The 17,138-nt window shown below is 45.8% G+C and overlaps 3 pseudogenes; 2 read left to right on the forward strand and 1 right to left on the reverse strand.

Moving 5' to 3' along the window:
- Window positions 1-464: 464 nt before the first annotated feature.
- On the forward strand, window positions 465-779 carry LOC102861475 (annotated as a pseudogene).
- A 5,222-nt stretch (window positions 780-6,001) lies between these two features.
- Window positions 6,002-6,371, reverse strand: LOC102861889 (annotated as a pseudogene).
- Window positions 6,372-12,317: 5,946 nt separating this feature from the next.
- Window positions 12,318-12,836, forward strand: LOC102862289 (annotated as a pseudogene).
- The last annotated feature ends 4,302 nt before the right edge of the window (window positions 12,837-17,138 follow it).

The following is a 17,138-nucleotide window of genomic DNA, read 5'->3' on the forward strand; positions in this document are numbered from 1 at the left end:
ACCACCAGCAGCAGCACCACCACCAGCAGCAGCACCACCACCAGCAGCAGCACCACCACCACCAGCAGCACCACCACCACCAGCAGCAGCAGCACCACCACCACTACCACCACCAGCACCACTACCACCACCTTGCTTCTTAACTTGGTTTGCTCTCTTACAACTGATTCTATGTGCCAAGTATTTCTTAGCTTTTTATATTAGTTGTCTTAAACTTACGAAGCTCTGATGGCTAAGAGATTACTTGGCTCACTGGAGGGTCAGCTGTGGATTGATTCTGACTTGATGACACCCATCAACCACAAGCTGTGAGAGGGGCTAGTCCTTAGATGAGGGTGGGGCATCATGCTTAGAAAGGTGGAGAGTTGTCACAGAAGAGGAGGATCCGCAATGAGATGGAGTGGCACAGTGACCATAATAAACACCGCACCTTCCGCCGCGGCAGCCATCGACGTGCAGCAGCCATGGCTGTGCGCTCCCCTATGGCCGTGGGCCTCAACAAGGGCCACAAAGTCACCAAGAACGTGAGCAAGCCGAGGTCTAGCCGCCGCGGGTGCCTCACCGAGCACACCACGTTCGTGCGGGACATGATCCGGGAGGTGTGTGGCTTCACGCCCTACGAACGATGCGCCATGGAGCTGCTCAAGGTCTCCAAGGACACGCGGGCCCTCAAGTTCATCAAGAAAAGGGTGGGGACACACATCCGAGCCAAGAGGAAGAGAGAAGAACTCAGCAACGTCCTGGCCGCCATGAGGAAGGCGGCTGCCAAGAAGGACTGAGTGCGCCCCACTGTCCCCCCAAACCCATCTGATGTAATAAAGTGTAACCAACAGTAAAAAAAACCCAAACAAAAAAAAAACCCTGCAGAGATGGCAAGGACGGCATAGGGTCAGACAGGAAGTCCAGCTGCTGTACATAGCGTCTCCATGAGCCAGAATTAGCTTGAAAGCACCTGGCAACAACAAGTGTGAGGGAGTAAGTTTCTGTTTGTGAAAGCCATTCACTTGTACTGTCTTTGTTACAGCAGTGCTAGAGAGCTGTAAGTCTCCATCGTCGACTTTCAAGGCACCACAGTCAACTTGATCTCACATAGATACTTGGGTTTTGTTGCTTATTATGGTAAAGTCCTCCGGCTTTACTACATGCACAGTCATGCCATCTGCAGATCAAGACAAAGTTACTTCATGTTTTCTTCTCTTCTCCTTTCCCCCTTCCTTGTTGTATAGGAGAGAATTTACAGAAAGTTGTTGAGTAGAAGTGGTGAGAGCACTACTGGGAATCTACCCTAAAGGAACCAGAACTGCCACCCAAACAGATCTACGCACACCCATGTTTATTGCTGCGTTGTTCACAATAGCAAAGAGTAGGAAACAACCTAAGCGCCCATCAACAAACGAGTGGAGAGAGAAGCTGTGGTGGTATATTCACACAATGGAATACTACGCTGCATTGAAAAACAAGGAACTCATGCAATATTATTCAAAATGGGTGACCCCACAGGACATTAGCCGAGTGAAATATCTCAGTCACAAAAAGACAAATACTGTATAATGCCACTGTTATAAAACAGGACTGATATGGGGGTTGGGGGAAACTAACAGAGGATAAATAATGTACACGGCATTGAAACAGACGAAAGAGAGAACTGTATAAAAGGAACATATGATTAGGTGTTATTGGCATGATAAGAGTTCAGAATAAGAGCTGCATAGTAAAGTGGTCTGGGGGAGGGGAGACTGTATAACAATGAAAGAATATTTTTCCCAAAGAAAAAGGCAAACTGGGGGTGGGGCAGGGAGGAAAATGTGCAACAGTGAATGATTGGAAATCCAAGTTCTTTATAAATTGTCATTAAAATCTTGGTAGAAACAACTATGAGATATCACCTCACCCCAGTAAGAATAGCAAAATTTAGCAGAACAGCAAACATCAAATGCTGGCGAGTTTGTGGAGAAACCGGAACCCTTATTCACTGTTGGTGGCAGTGTAAAATGGTGCCACCACTGTGGAAGGCTGTATGGCACTTTCTCAAAAAGTTGCAAATAGGAATACCACTTGACCGAGCAATTCCACTACTGGGAATTTACCCTAAAGAAACCATAACTGCCACTCAAGCAGATACATGTACACCCATATTTATTATGACTTTGTTCACAATAGCAAAGAGCTGGAAACAACCCAAGTATCCATCAACAAATGAATGGATAGAGAAGCTCTGGTATAGTCACACAATGGAATACTATGCTGCATTGAAAAACAAGGAACTCATGAAATATTATGCAAAAAGGATGACTCTGGAGGCATTATGCTGAGTGAAATATTTCAGTCACAGAAGGACAAATATTGAATAGGGCCACTGTTGTAAAACAGGACTGACATCGGGGTTGAGGGAAGACAGAAAAGGAGGGGGTAAATGATGTATATTGCATTGAAACAGTTGAGGAAGTAAATTGTTTGAAAGAGACATATGAATGGGTATTCTTGTCATTACAGAAGTCCAGAGTGAAGGCTGCATAGTGGAGTGGACTTGGGGGGAAGGATTGCATAACAGTGAAAGAGTTTTTCCTTTTCAAGAAGAGTGAATTGGGTGGGGGGGAGGTGGGTAAAGAGAAAAGTGCAACAATGAATGACTGGAAACCCTAAGTCTTTGTAAACTTTCATTAAAATTAATTTTAAGAAAACTTGGTAAAAAAAAAAAAAAGAAGTGGTGAGAGCAGATACCTTGGTCTGTTCCCAGTCTTAGTGATAAAAGTAGTCTTTCAATATTACCTTATATTAAATTATGTTGTTGATTGCCGTCGAGTCGAGCACAACTCATAGTAACCCTTTGAACAAAAGGCCTGAAGCCTTTCTATAACTATCAACATTTATCAAAGTTCATAGAGTTTCCAGAGGCATGTGGTTTAGGAAGTGGATATGATATGATATGATATGATATGATATGATATGATATGATATGATATATGATATGATATGTCAGATGGATTTTGGCTGAAAGCAGAGAGTACCAGAGGAATGTCTATCTTTGTTTCATTGATGACTGTGTGGATCACAAGCAACTATGGCTGACTCTGAGAAGAATGGGAATCCCAGAACACTTAATTGTGCTTATGTGAAACCTGTACTTGGACCTGGAGGCAATCGTCAGAACAGAGCAAGGAAACACTGAATGGTTCAAAATTGGGAAGGGCGTACGCCAGGGATGCATCCTATCTCCGTATCTTTTCAATCTATATGCAGAACAGATTATCCATGAGGCTGGCCTCTGTGAGAAGTGTGGGATCAGGATTGAAGGTGGACTCATCAACAGTCTGCATTACACAGATGACACAACCCTGCGTGCTGAAAATGAAGAAGACCAGAAGCACTTACTTCAGAATGTAAGGACTGCAGCCTTCAATACGGATTGAAGCTCAACATCAAGAAAACAAAGATTCTTATCACTGGGCTAATTGGCAGCATCGTGATAGATGGTGAAGAGATTGAGATTGTTGGCAGCTTCAGTTTGCTTGGCTCTACAATTAACTCTTGGTACCAGCAGCCAGGAAATGAAAAGATTAATTGCATTGGGAAAGTTGGCTGTTAGAGACCTCTCCAAAGTACTGAAGAGCAATGATGTCAGTCTGGAGATAAGGAGAATCTGATACAGGCCATGGTCTTTGCAATTATTTACTATGCATCAGAGAGCTGGACAATGACTAGGAATGATAGAAGGAGAGTTGATGTCTTTGAGCTGTGGTGCTGGAGAAGAGTATTATCCCATGGACTGCTAGGAGAACAAACAAGTTCATCCTGGAGAGGGTGAAGCCAGGCTGCTCCTTGGAGGCAAGGATTCTGAAGCTTCATCTGACGTACGTTGGGCATGTTGCAAGGCAGGATAAGTCCTTGGAGAAGGATGTCATGCTTGGGAGGGTGGAGGGACAGCACAGGAGAGGAAGACTCTCAATGAGATGAATTGATTCAGTGACTGGGGTAATGGGGATAGGTGTTTTGGAGACAGTGAGATTGGCACAGGATAGAGCAGGGTTTAGGGCTGTTGTACACAGGATCGCTATGCATTGCAGGCAACTTAATGACACATAACAACAACAATTATATTATACATGTTATTTATTCTCATAAAGTGGGAACTGACTTAGACCCGATCCCCCAGCACATTTTCAGAGGCTGTAACTTGTACTGGAGGACACGGCCCATCTTTCTGCCATGGAGCACTTGGTGGATTCAAACCACCTGCCTTTGAGTTGGTGGCACAACTCCTTACCCACTAGGCCAGCAGAGCTCCCTATTAGCTGTCACTTTTAGATATTAGTCTTTGGTGGCCCAGCAGATCATTGGGCTGATAAGTGAGAGATTGGTGGTTCGCGTTCACTGTCTGCTGTGCAAGAACCAGGCAAGGCAGTCTGTGGCCATAAACAGTTACCGTCTTGGAAAGCCTGTGTTGTAAGTTCTACTCTGTCCTTAGCAGTTCAGCGTTGTCCTATAGTCTCTACGATTTGGAATCAACTCCATGGCAATGGATTTAGTCTCCTTGTGGAGGGAAGTCATAGCTGCCCTTTAACACATGGAGGGAATTCTCTTCTTTTCCTACTCTGCTGGCATTTATTTATTTGCTGTTGTTGTTAACTCATAAATGTGGTGGTGGTGGTGGTTTGCCATCGAGTCAGAACCGACCCATAGCTGACCCTCCAGTGGGTTTTCAGAGGCAGTAAATCACTGGGGAGGAGATTGCCCATTCTTCTGCCACATGAATAGATACTAATTTTATCAAGAGTTGGTTTTGGTTTTTGGGTTGTTGTTTTTTTTTTTTTAACAGCATCTGATAAGACCATGGGATGAACCCAGAGCTCCTTAACCGTGATTCTATGCTGTGTGTGAACCCTGGTCTGTGTTCAGCTCTGCAGAGACTGCAGAGAGCAAACGAGACCTGGCCTTGTCCCCAGTGGACATGTCTCCTCTGGAACTTGGACTCTTGGTGGCCTTTCTCTCTGTCTGTGTCTGCTCCCGCTGGAGCCACTGTGAACACTTGCTTATTTGTCCCATAGCCCAGAGTCAAGTCTAGTGCTGTCACCTGAATTATTTTAAAAACCCCCAAATAAACCAGACCCATCATCGTTGGGTCAATTTTGCCTCACAGCAGCCCTCCACTGTGCTTATTGTTATGTACCATTGAGTCAGAACCAACTCATAGCCAACCTTCCAGCAGGTTTTCAGGGGCCTTAAGTCCTACAGGAGGAGACTGTCCTTTTTTTCCAAGCAGCAGTTGGTGGATTTGAACCGTGTGCCTTTGATTTGGCAGCATGTTCCTTACCACCCAGCCTCCAAAGCTCCCCACGTTGGGCTTAGGAGGCTGTAAATCTTTGCAGAAGGAGACTGCCCATCGCTCTACTACAAAGCAGGACTGGTGGATTCAAACTGGCAACTTTTCGATTGGCATGCAAAATGTTAAGCTCTGGTGAACTCTGGTGGCCTAGTGGAAATAAGCTGTACTGCGATCCCAGAGGTGCACGGTTCTAATCCACCAGATGCTCTGCTGAAGAAGGAGGGACAGTCTCCTCCTGTACCAGTTAGATCTGATTTGACAGCACACGCATAAAAAATAATATAAAAAAATAGAATAAAGAAAAATAATGTTAAGCACTATGCCCTCACATCTATTTAAATAACTGAGTTTTTACCTGGGAAGGCTTCACTGAGGCAGCAGCTTTTGAGTGGAGCCTTGATGTTTGAGGGTTTTTTTTGTTTGTTTTTTGTTTTTTGGTATTTTTTATGGGCAACTAAAAAGGCAAGGTATTTTATTCATCAACATCTAACAGTGGGCAACAGTGGCGAGGTTCAATACCAGTTCTCTGAAGCAGAGCGTGCTGGCGGAGCAGGCCTGTGCCTGAGACAAGGCTGCTCCTGGCGGCCTGGGTTAAGGAGCTGATGGCCTCAATTGATGCGATCCCTTTCTGTCCCCTGGGAGGGTGCAGACACTCCAGAGCAGCTGCGTTTGCGAGTCTTAGGCGGTGGCGTGGGTCCCAAAGGTCTCCTGAGAGGCGGAGACCGTGTACAGGAAGCCGTCCTCGTCCTTCTCACTCTCGTACACCTCAGAGATGGACACGCTCACCATGCTGTGGCCGCTGACCAGCAGGAAGAAGGCCTGGTTGGCGTTGAGCTGCAGGCGCCTCCTGATGATCTCGAGGAGCTCGCTCATGTTGACGTGGTCTGGCACCAGGAACTTGGTCCTGTCCGGCATGGGCAGCTGCTTCTCCCCCTTGTACCGCTCTATGATCACCGGGATCTTGGTCGGATGCTGCTCTCGGACCAGCCGGACATCTTCCGCTCTTTGTTCGAAGGTGGCGCTGCTTAAAGGTCTTCTCCGACGGCATGGCGCAGGCAGTGGCGAGGGTCTGACTCCGGCCACAGTCACTTCCCTTGTGTCTACGTTTGAGGTTTTGGGTAGTTTCCATCGGCCCATAGATCTTAATCACAGTCCTGTATTTTTTTTAATATATATTTTTTAAATTTTATTTTACTATTTTGTGTGTGTGTGTGTGTACCGTCAAATCAGATCTGACTGGTACAGGAGGAGATTGCCCCTCCTATTCCAACAGAGCATCTGGTGGATTAGAACCGGTACCTCTGGGATTGCAGTGCATACAGTCCTGTGTTGATAGCTACTGTTGCAGCAGTTGAACTCATGCAGTGGGATGAATCATTGCCCAGTCCTGCACCATCCGCACAACCACCAGCATGTTTGGGTCTGTCACTGTGGCATTTGGACCAGTCCATCTCACCGAGGTCTCCCGCACCCCCACTGGCCCTCTGTTTCACCAACCATGATGTCCTTTAATGTTTGGCCCTTCCTGATGCTGTGTCCAGAGCAAACACACTGGCCAAGGTTCTGTTGTGATCTGTAGAGTTTTCATTGGCTGATTCTCAGAAGTAGATCGCCAGGCCTTTCTCCCTACTCTGTCTTGGTCTCCAGTCTCTACTGCAACCTATCCACCATGGGGAGCAAGTACCTGCTGGTATTTGAGATACTGATGGCTTAATGGTTAGCATCATAGCAACATGTAAACCACTATTATATAACACTCTGACAGACAAGTGATGGAGTAATAATAAGAGCATCTCTTTTTTTATTTAATTTTGTTTTTTGTGTGTGTACCATCAAATCGGATCTGACTGGTATAGGAGGAGGTTACCCCTCCTTTGCCAGCAGAGCATCTGGTGGATACGAACCACTCACCTCTGGGAGTACAGTGCAGCTTCTTGCCATTAGGCCACCAGAGCTCCCTAATAAGAGCATCTTTTATCAAGCACACATTTTGTACCAGACACTAAAAAGCACATTAATTTTTCTTTGGCATCCAGCTAACGAGGGACACTAGAGATTTGAACACAGGTCCACACCTGCCTCTTCAAGACTAGGTTCAGGTCCCCTCCACCCCTTATTCTGTCACTTTTGTTCCTCTTTGGAAACACGTGGAAGAGATTACTATAGAGTCAAGGAGCTGGGTAACAACACAGTTAAGCACTCAATTACCCGTAAAGTTTGGAGGGCGAAACCTACCTGAAAGTGCTGTGGAAGAAAGGACTGGCAATCAGCTTTGGAAAAGTCACAGGCTTGAACACCCTGCAGAGCATTTCTACTCTGCACTGGCAGGAGAGAGAGGGGGGCCACCCAGGGTTGGAATTGACAACAATACAGTGAGACCCCAGGGGTCAATGAGACTTGGAACTCCCCAGCTCCCTGGGAAGGGATTTTTACCTCCTATCCTTCCAAGTCTTTGGGACTTAGCCAAGTCCTGGGTCTCTGAGACGCAGCCCCTTCCGCCCTTCACAGCCCCCTCTCCCCCATCCTCAGCCCCCCTACCTCATTGGGCTGTGGCAGAATCTGTGGGGAAGGGAGCAGGATTTCGGCTAAATATAAACCAGGCTGTTCCAGTTTTCAAATAGAACAAAGGAGCAGGGTGTTAAGTTGATTTTTTTTATAAATAAAGAGAGAGGGAGTGAGAGAATATTTTTTCGAGATGTTTAATAAAATCGCCTTGTGAGAGGCAGGAAAATCACTGGGCGGTGGTGGGAGGGTTTGAGGGAGGCGAGAGGGAGGGGAGCCCTGGGGGTGTTTCCTCCTTCCTGCTGTGATCCCTCCTTTGGGAAGCCCCTCTCCTTGGGGCATCTCCTGGCAGGGAGCAGAGAGGGGTAGGAGAGGGAGGTGAGGGTCCCAGGAGGGGGCGGATTATGGAAAGCACATAGTCATAATAGTTAGCACGTATGGGATGCCCACTGTATGCTGACTTTGGTGCTAGGAGACTTATGCATCATCTCACCAAATGCGCACAAACCCAAGGATGCCCGTCACTGCCGCACTGTGGGCTGGCCCCTGCCTCCTCTCTGCCCCCTGTCCTCCTCCTCCCTCCTTCCGCTCCCACCACACGAGGGACTCCACGCACCAAGCCCACTCTCCTCTCAAGACCCCTGTATGTCTGCTGGGCCCTCAGCCCCCAGCTCTCATGGCTGGTTTCTTCTTCAGCATCACTGTCTCTGGCCACTTTGTCTGAAAGGGCTTCTTGCTCGTCCCTCTTGCTGTTTTGTGCCATCGAGTCAAAACCAACCCAGAGCTGACTCTCCAGCTGATTTTCAGAAGCTGTCAGTCACACAAGAAGGATTAACCGTCCTTCTCCTAAGGAACAGCTGGTGGATTCGAACTGTTGTGCCTTTGGGATTTCAGTGCAGCTTCTTACTACCTCATCTGGTGGATGAGGCCACCACTGCTCTCATATCCCCTAGTCATTATCACAGTGCTGTTACTGTTGTTTAGACTTTTTTTCTCACTCACAGCAACCCCATGGATTCCAGTGACTTGCCCTTCCTGGGTTTTCTTGTCTACAGTTAATCTTAACCTGCTGGTTGCCAGGCTATTACTTCCACGGCAGCCCTGGGTGAGTTCAGACCACAAATCATGAGGTTGCTAATCAAATGTGGGTTTTTTTTTCTTTTTTAACTAACACATCACTCCTGGAATTATTTTCTTACTCATCTACACTGTCTCCCTTCTCCTGTGAACAAGGGATTTGTGTCTCATCCACTGAGGTTGGCACTAGGGGCTGGTGCAGACCACAAGTCGGTGGTGGTCAGTGTGTATTTGTTTAAATGCGTGCATAAGTGAATGGGGCTCAGAGAACTGGAGTGACTTACCTGAGATCACACAGCTTGCTAATAGACAGCAGAGCCAGGAGGGAGCCCAGTGTGGTCTGACCCCCAAAACAGGCCTTTCCACCACATGAGAGCACTTCTAGCATGGGGAGGATTTAGCAGACCTCTTCCTGATCTGGGACGCAGTGGGGGGCTTGTCAGCGCAGACTGTCCCCATCACCTTAAGCAACTTGAAAATGTTTAAACAGCACCAGCTCTCACTGCCACAAAAGGGCTATCTCTGCATACCCATGTCTATTGAAGCTTTGTCCACAATAGCAAAGAGTTGGAAACAACTCAAATGCCCATCAACAAATGAATGGATAGTGAAGTTCTGGTATCTTCACACAATAGAATACTATGCTGCATTGAAAAACCAGGAACTCATGAAATATTATACAAAATATATGACCCTGTAAGACATTATGCTGAATGAAATATCTCAGTCACAAAAGGACAAATACTGCATAGTGCCACTGTTGTAAAACAAGACTGACATTGGGGTTGAGGGAAGACTGAGAAAGGGGATAAATAATGTATGCTGCATTGAAACAGATGAGGGAGAGGGCTGTTTAAAAGGGATATATGATTGGGTATTATTGTCATGGCAGGCGTCCAGAATGAAGGCTGTACAGTGGAGTGGAGTTGGGGGGAGGGATTATATAACAATGAAAGAATTTTTCTTTTACTTTTCAAAGAGAAGAGCAAAATAGAGGGGAGGAGGTGGGAAGGGAGAAAAGTACAACATTGAATGAATGGAAACCCTAAGTTTCTGTAAACTTTCATTGAAATTAATTAAAAAACCCCAAACAAAAAAAGGGGGGACTATCTCCTCCCCTCAGGGCTTTGAGGAGGTGACCAAGGCTTTGATTGGCTAGCTATGCATGCCTCCTTAATTATTTTCCATCTTCTACTTCCACACTCAGTGGCAAGACAGATATGGGGTGCACTGGGACCTTGGGGTACTGCTTGCACCTTTCTGTGGACATCAGCCCCTCACAGGGTACCGTGTGGCAAATGACAGGGTTCCATCTACATCTCAGCTTCTTTGATAGATGGTGAAGCCTGCTTGGCTATGAAGATGACGAACTACTCTGCCAAACTGATTCTGACTCATGGTAACCCCATGTGTGAAAGAGAAGAGCCACTCCATCAGGTTTCCTTGACAGTGATCTTGACAGAAGCAGGTCAGCAGGCCTTTCTTCTGCAGTCTCACTGTGTGGGTTTGAACCACCAACCTTTGGGGTAGTAGTTGAGCGCTAACTGTGCCACCCGGGTACCATTTCATACTGTCTTGAATCCCACTGGTGGTGCAAACGGTTTTACACGCTTGGCTCCTACTCAAAAGGTTTGAGGTTCAGGTCCACCCAGAGGCACCTCAAAAGAAAGTCCTGGTGTCTACAGAAAAACCAGCCCTTGGAAACCCCTTCCTTCTGAGAGCACAGTTCTACTGTGACACATACAGAGTTACTATGAGTCAGAATTGACTCAGTGGCAAGTGGTTTGTTCTATGTCGGGAGCCCACACTTCCAGCCCATTATAGATGCTTAGCAGAATAGGAAAAAAGCTGTTGTTGTCTTATCTGTTTATTAACACCTCTTGCTGGATTATAATCTAATTGAGGGTAAGTTAGTGTGACTCCGTTAACTGAGCAGCTGCTATATGCCAGGCACTTTCTCAGCACTCTGAGCTCTCATACTGGCTCTTCACATCTGATCCTTGAAATAGGACTTATTCGTGTTACACACTCACTTTTTAAAAAAAAGTTTAACAAACAGAAATTTATTCCATTATAGTTTAGGAAGCTAGAAGTTAAAACTCAGGGTCCTGGCTCTTGAAAAAGCCCCCCCCTCCAACTTTCTGTCGATTGTGGAGACAAGTCCTTGTTTTCTTCACTATTTGTAGACTCAGCATTCCAGGAGACCTCCAAGTGCAGGAGATCTCTGGTATCGAGGATCTTCCCTGAGCAGAAACCTGGCTCCCTGAGACACACTCCACTCCTGGCCACTCATGGTGACACTACCTACTCATTTATACAAATGAGGAAAATAGGGCTTGGGGACTGAAGTGACTTGCCCAAGATCATACAGCCAGGAGGTGACCTGAAATCTAGGTAGACTCAAACGCAGCTCCTAAGTCCTTAAATATTATACAGCCCTGACTCTCAAAACCAACGGACCAGTGGACATGGGTGGGGTAAGGAGAAGGGAGAGTGTTAGGACCAGCGAGGGTCATGGGAGGAGGCTGGGGCCCAACCTCAGTGCAGGTGAGAGAGGAAGCTTGAGGTGGATGGGGTGAGATGAGTGATGCTGCAGTTTGGGGGGGGGGCTATGGCTTCCTTGCCTGTGACTCATGCGGACAGAGCAGCTCAGTTCCCAGCCGCAGGAACTGCTATTTATAACCTGCGGGTTCCAGCAGCAGCTGGAGCAAGGCGCCTGCCGCTACCTGGGTCCTTCTCCTTGGGCTTAAGGGCGAGGAGGAGCCGGAAGCCGGAAGAGGGAGGCCACGGCTGGGGCTCTTTGCTCCTTGCCTCGTTCCCTGGCTCTAGAAAGTCCAACCAGCAGGAAACACTCAGTGTCTGGAGACACTGTAGGTCTGTCTAGCACACCTTGAGCATAGGGTCCAGCTAAGAACCCTGAAAGAATGAACAAAACCCAAGCAGCCCTCTAGGACAGAGCAGAACTGACCCACAGCCTGTCTTGACACTGATGGCTTCCTCCTGCTGGTGGATTTGAACAGTCAGCCGCCTGGTGCTTAAAATGCTACCACCAGGACTTCATGAAAGTATGAAGGATAATAAAGTTAGGCCTTTTCATTTGGTCAGATCCTGTCATTTCTCTGCCTGAAACTCTCCAATGGTCCCCATCTCATTTGGAGTGAAAGCCAAGGTCATTACAATAGCCCTATATGATGTTGCAACATTGCCCCTTCACTCCAGGGGTCCCCTTGCTGTTCCTGGGAAGAGGGTCAAAAGGCACTCTGGGCCCTCTTCCTGGAGCATTCTTCCTCCAGGTAATGTGCCTATCTCTCCATCTTGCCTTTTCAGCTTTCACCTTAAGTCACCTTCTCAGGCCGTTCTCTTTAAAACACCACCTTGTGCTTTTCCTGTGAGCGGCTTCAGGTAATCTGCCAACATGGTTTGCTACTTGCTTGACCCGGAAAACCCCACAAAATCATGCAAATCAAGAGGCTCAAATCTCCGGGTCCATTTTAAGAACACCCGAGAAACTGCCCAGGCCATCAAGTATCTGAAAGATGTCACTTTGCACAAGCAGTGTGTGCCCTTCCAACGATACAACGGTGGAGTTGGTAGATGTGCCCAGGCCAAACAGTGGGGTTGGACACAGGGTCGGTGGCCCAAAAAGAGTGCCGAGTTTTTGCTGCATGTGCTTAAAAACGCCGAAAGTAATGCTGAACTTAATGGTTTAGATGTTGATTCTCTGGTCATCCAGGTGAACAAAGCTCCCAAGATGCGCCGCCGCACATACAGAGCTCATGGTCGGATTAACCCCTACATGAGCTCCCCCTGCCATATTGAGATGATCCTTACTGAAAAGGAACAGATTGTTCCTAAACCATAAGAGGAGGTTGCCCAGAAGAAAAAGATCTCCCAGAAGAAACTGAAGAAACAAAAACTTATGGCTAGAGAATAAATAAATCATTAAATAAAATTAAAACTTTAAAAAAAAACAAACAAACACCACCTTGTGCACAGGCTTTTGCAGCACCTATATTAGGATTGGAACGATACAGACAAAATGAGCATGGCCCCCGTGAAAGGAGGAAACGCATATTGGTGAAGCGTTCCCTATTTTTTAAATGCTTTCAGTAATACTCAGTGACAAAAATGTCATTCAGCCCCATATGCTGGACCATATCTGAAGGGAGAACGTTTGAGGTTCCTAGGTGTGTGGGGGGGGGCAGGGGAAAGAAAACAGTAGCCATTTTTATGTGGTTTTGTATTGTATTTATTGATTCTGGAAAGAAACTAAAAATTCTGAGTAAAATTAACTTGGAAACTGCCAGACAGCAACAAACTACACCTTGTACTCCCCATCCCCTTTTCCGGCTTAATTTTGCTCCACTGCATGGTCTATCAGCTGTTAAATGAAGGGTTGACAATTCAGGTCCACCCATGGTCTCCACACAAAAAAGGCCTGAAAAGCTACTGCCATAGAGATTGTTATTGTTATCGTATACCGTCAAGTGGGTTTTCAGAGACAGTCGATTGCATGGGAGGAGATTACCCATCTTCCTTCAGTGGAGCAGCTGGTAGATTTGAACTGTATGCCTTTGGGGTTGCAGCTTCCTATCACGAAGCCACCAGAGCTCCCTTCCCGTATATTTTACCCTGTGAAGAGAAGATCTACTCTGTAGCCCATCACTTCACCATGAGTCAAGGACCAATTTGACAGCAACTCACAACATTACCATTTTTATTGATGGCCTTCTACCTCTAGAATGTCAGTTTCATATATCTCCATAAAAATCATCCATTTCAGTTTTGTTCACTGCTCTCTACCCACCATGTCTTAAGTAAGTATCTGACACACAGTTGGTGTTCAAGAAGTTACCTGTTGATTGAAAGAATTCATTGAGATTTTCACATATGTGCTGTGTAACCTTGAACAGCTCACTTCACCTCTCTGGGCCTTAGTCTCCCCAGCTGTTAGACTTCCTGGCCTCTCAGTTCAGACAGTCCAAGGTTCTAGCCTTTCAACCTGACTCTCAAGATCTTTTGGAGAACATCTGTCTGCAAAGGAAAAGGGCCAAAACCCATGTTAGTATTTTTCTCCCAGACTAGCCTTCTCTGTGAAAAATTGTTCAAGCTCCTAGGTAGGTAGGTGTCAACTCTCTTGTATTTGTGTTGGTCCTTTGAGCAAGTGCATTTGTGTGACTGAGTCTCAGATGCGTGTTTGGAGACCTGACTGAGACATAGCAGTAGAAATGTCAGATTGCATCAGAATCCTGTCTTTCTGTCTCCTTTTGTTTTCAATGGAGCAAAGCATGTGTATTTTCCAGAGCATTGGCAGCCCGTTCTCTTCTTTACTGAGAGAAGCACCATCAACTCCGGAGATGCCCAGGAAAAGACTGTGGGGTGTGAATCCCCCTACCTGTAACAGGCTGTTCCCACTTCCACAGAGCCAGCTGCGAGAGATCCTCAGGAGCTGCCCACCGTCCAACGAGGGAACCCTCAAAGAGAACTGCAGGCTCTTCTGGGAACGCCAGGCCCATTTTTAGATCTCATCTGCTCTTAACAGAAAGGGGTCCAATTTTGCCCAGGTTTCTAGAACAGTCTAGAAAATAAGGTTTGGGTGTTTATTAGAACGTTCACACTCTAGCATGTATATTTAACGTGCCTCTTCTTTATATGCATTCTGAGTAGCTGGAAAGTATCAGAGAGTGGAAGGAAGAGTTAATTTTCCCATGTTATAGGAGACAAGCAATACTGTCTTCATTTCATAGATGAGAGATTTTATAGCTCAGCAGTGACATCACTTGCCTAAGGTCATAAAGCTGGGACATGAACCCAAACACGTGAGGACCAAACTTGAGGAAAAATATTGTGAAAATATATACTGGAGAAGATAATGCCATCTCTACAATTTCCACATGTACATTTTAATGACCTTGGTTTCATTTTTTTAAATTGTGTAAGTGTCCTACTCTCCCTAATCTTTTCCAAATCTTTTTTACCACTATTAACATAAATATAATGCCCACCAACCACAAATGTCCTCTGTCTTCCTCACTTCCACCCTTGGTAACCACTAAATAGTGTTACCCACAAGCCATACCACTGCTGGCGAGTGGATTCCAACTCTTCGTGGGCCTTCACTGGGTTTGATAGACTAAATTGTTATGGGAAGAAACGGCCTATCTTTTTCCTGTGGAGTGGCTAGTGCATTCAAACCATACCTTTTGGTTAGCAATCCAGCACGTTATACACTCCGTCATCAGGGCTCCTTCTAATAGTGAAAGGTTTCTATAGATCTGTTTATTTCATGTAAGTGAAAATATACAGTATTTGACCTTTTACAACTGACTGACTTCATTCAGCATGGTATTTTCAAGGTTCAATCATGTTAACAGCAGTGCGGCAGGACGTCATTTCTCTTTGTTGTTGTTATGTACCTTCAAGTCAGAACCAACTCATTGCTGACTGTACAGCAGGTTTTCAGAGGCAGTAAACTGAGTGGGAGGTGATTGCCTGTTTTTTTTTTCTGTGGGGCAGCTGGTGGATTTGAACCACATGCCTTCAGGTTGGCAGTACAGCTCTTTACTACTCAATCAGGCTCCGTGATATTTCATTATGCTTATCCATTCAATAGGGAACTCGTGGCCTAGTGGTTAAGGAATTGCTCTACAACCCAAAGCTAAGAGGTTCAAGTCTACCAGCTGCTCTGTGGAAGAAAGATTGGTAATCTCCTCCCATGCAGTTCATAGCCTCTGAAAGTCTACTGGAGGGTCAGCTATGAGTGAGTTTCCACTTGACGGCAACGAACAACATCCATTCATTGAGCTCTGGTAGCTTAGTCCAGGGAACTTGAAGGCTATACATCTCTAGTGGTTTAAATCCACCAGAGGAAAAAAAGGACAATCTCCTCCTGTGTGATTTATAGCCTCGGAAACCCAACCGAGGGTCGACTATGGCTCGATTCTAACTTGACAGCAGTGAAGAGAGACTTACTGAGTGGTTGATGGACATTTCAGTTATTTCCATGTTTGAACTATTGGGCAAAGTGCTGCCCTGAACACTGGTGTACAGATTTCTGTCTGAAGTCCTGCCTTCATTTCTTATGGGCATGGGCCTGGGATCGGGGTTGGTGGGCCATATGTTAGTTCCATGCTCAGGTTTTGTTGTTTTGGTTTTCTTTATTTTTTTATTTTATTTTCTTTATTTCAATGAACATTTACAGAGATTTTGGATTTCCATTCATTCATTGTTTCACTTTTCTCCCTGCCCACCCCTACCCCCCCAGTTCGCTCTTCTCTTTAAAAAGTAAAATAAGGCGAGCTCTGGTGGCCTAGTGGCGGGAAACTGTACTGCAATCCCAGAGGTGTGTGGTTCAAATCCACCAGATGCTTTGCTGAAGAAGGAGGAACAATCGCAATCAATCAATAAAAATTATAAAAAAAAAGTAAAATGAAATTTCTTTCATTGGTTTACAATCCCCCTGCACCACCCCCACCACCCCGAGTACACTCCACTATGCAACCTTAATTCTGGACTCTTGTGATAACCATAATACCCTATCATATATCGCTTTTAAACTGTTCTCTCCCTCATCTGTTTCAATGCAGTATACGTAATTTATCCAGTTTTTCTCCGTCTCCCCGCAACCCCGATGTCAGCCGCATTCCACAATAGTGGCACCATGCAGTATTTGTCCTTTTGTGACTGAGATATTTCACTCTGCATAATGTCCTCCAGGGTCACCCATTTTGAATAACATTGCATGAGTTCCTGGTTTTTCAATGCAGCGTAGTATTTCATTGTATGAGTATATCACAGCTTCTCTAATCCATTAGTTGATGGGCACTTGGGTTGTTTCCAACTCCTTGCTATTATGAACAAAGCCGCAATAAACATGGGTGTGCATATATCTGCTTGGATGTCACTTATGGTCTCTTTAGGGTATATTCCCAGTAGTGGAATTGCTGGGTCAAAAAGTATCTCTATTTGCAACTTTTTGAGAAAGTACCACATTACTTTCCACAATGGTTGCACCATTTTTCACTCCCACCAACAGTGAATAAGGGTTCCAGTTTCTCTACAACCTAGCCAGCATTTGTTACTTGCTGTTCTGTTAAATTTTGCTATTCTGACTAGGGTGAGATGGTATCTCATCTTTGTTTGATTTGCATCTCTCTTAGAGCTAGGGATTTTGAACATTTCTTCATGTGCTTGTTAGCCATCTGAATGTCTTCTTTGGTGAAGTGTCTGTTCATAT

The sequence above is a fragment of the Elephantulus edwardii genome, unplaced genomic scaffold (assembly GCF_000299155.1).
Source record: "Elephantulus edwardii isolate Elephantulus edwardi_28Jun2011 unplaced genomic scaffold, EleEdw1.0 scaffold00089, whole genome shotgun sequence".
NCBI lineage: Eukaryota > Metazoa > Chordata > Mammalia > Macroscelidea > Macroscelididae > Elephantulus > Elephantulus edwardii.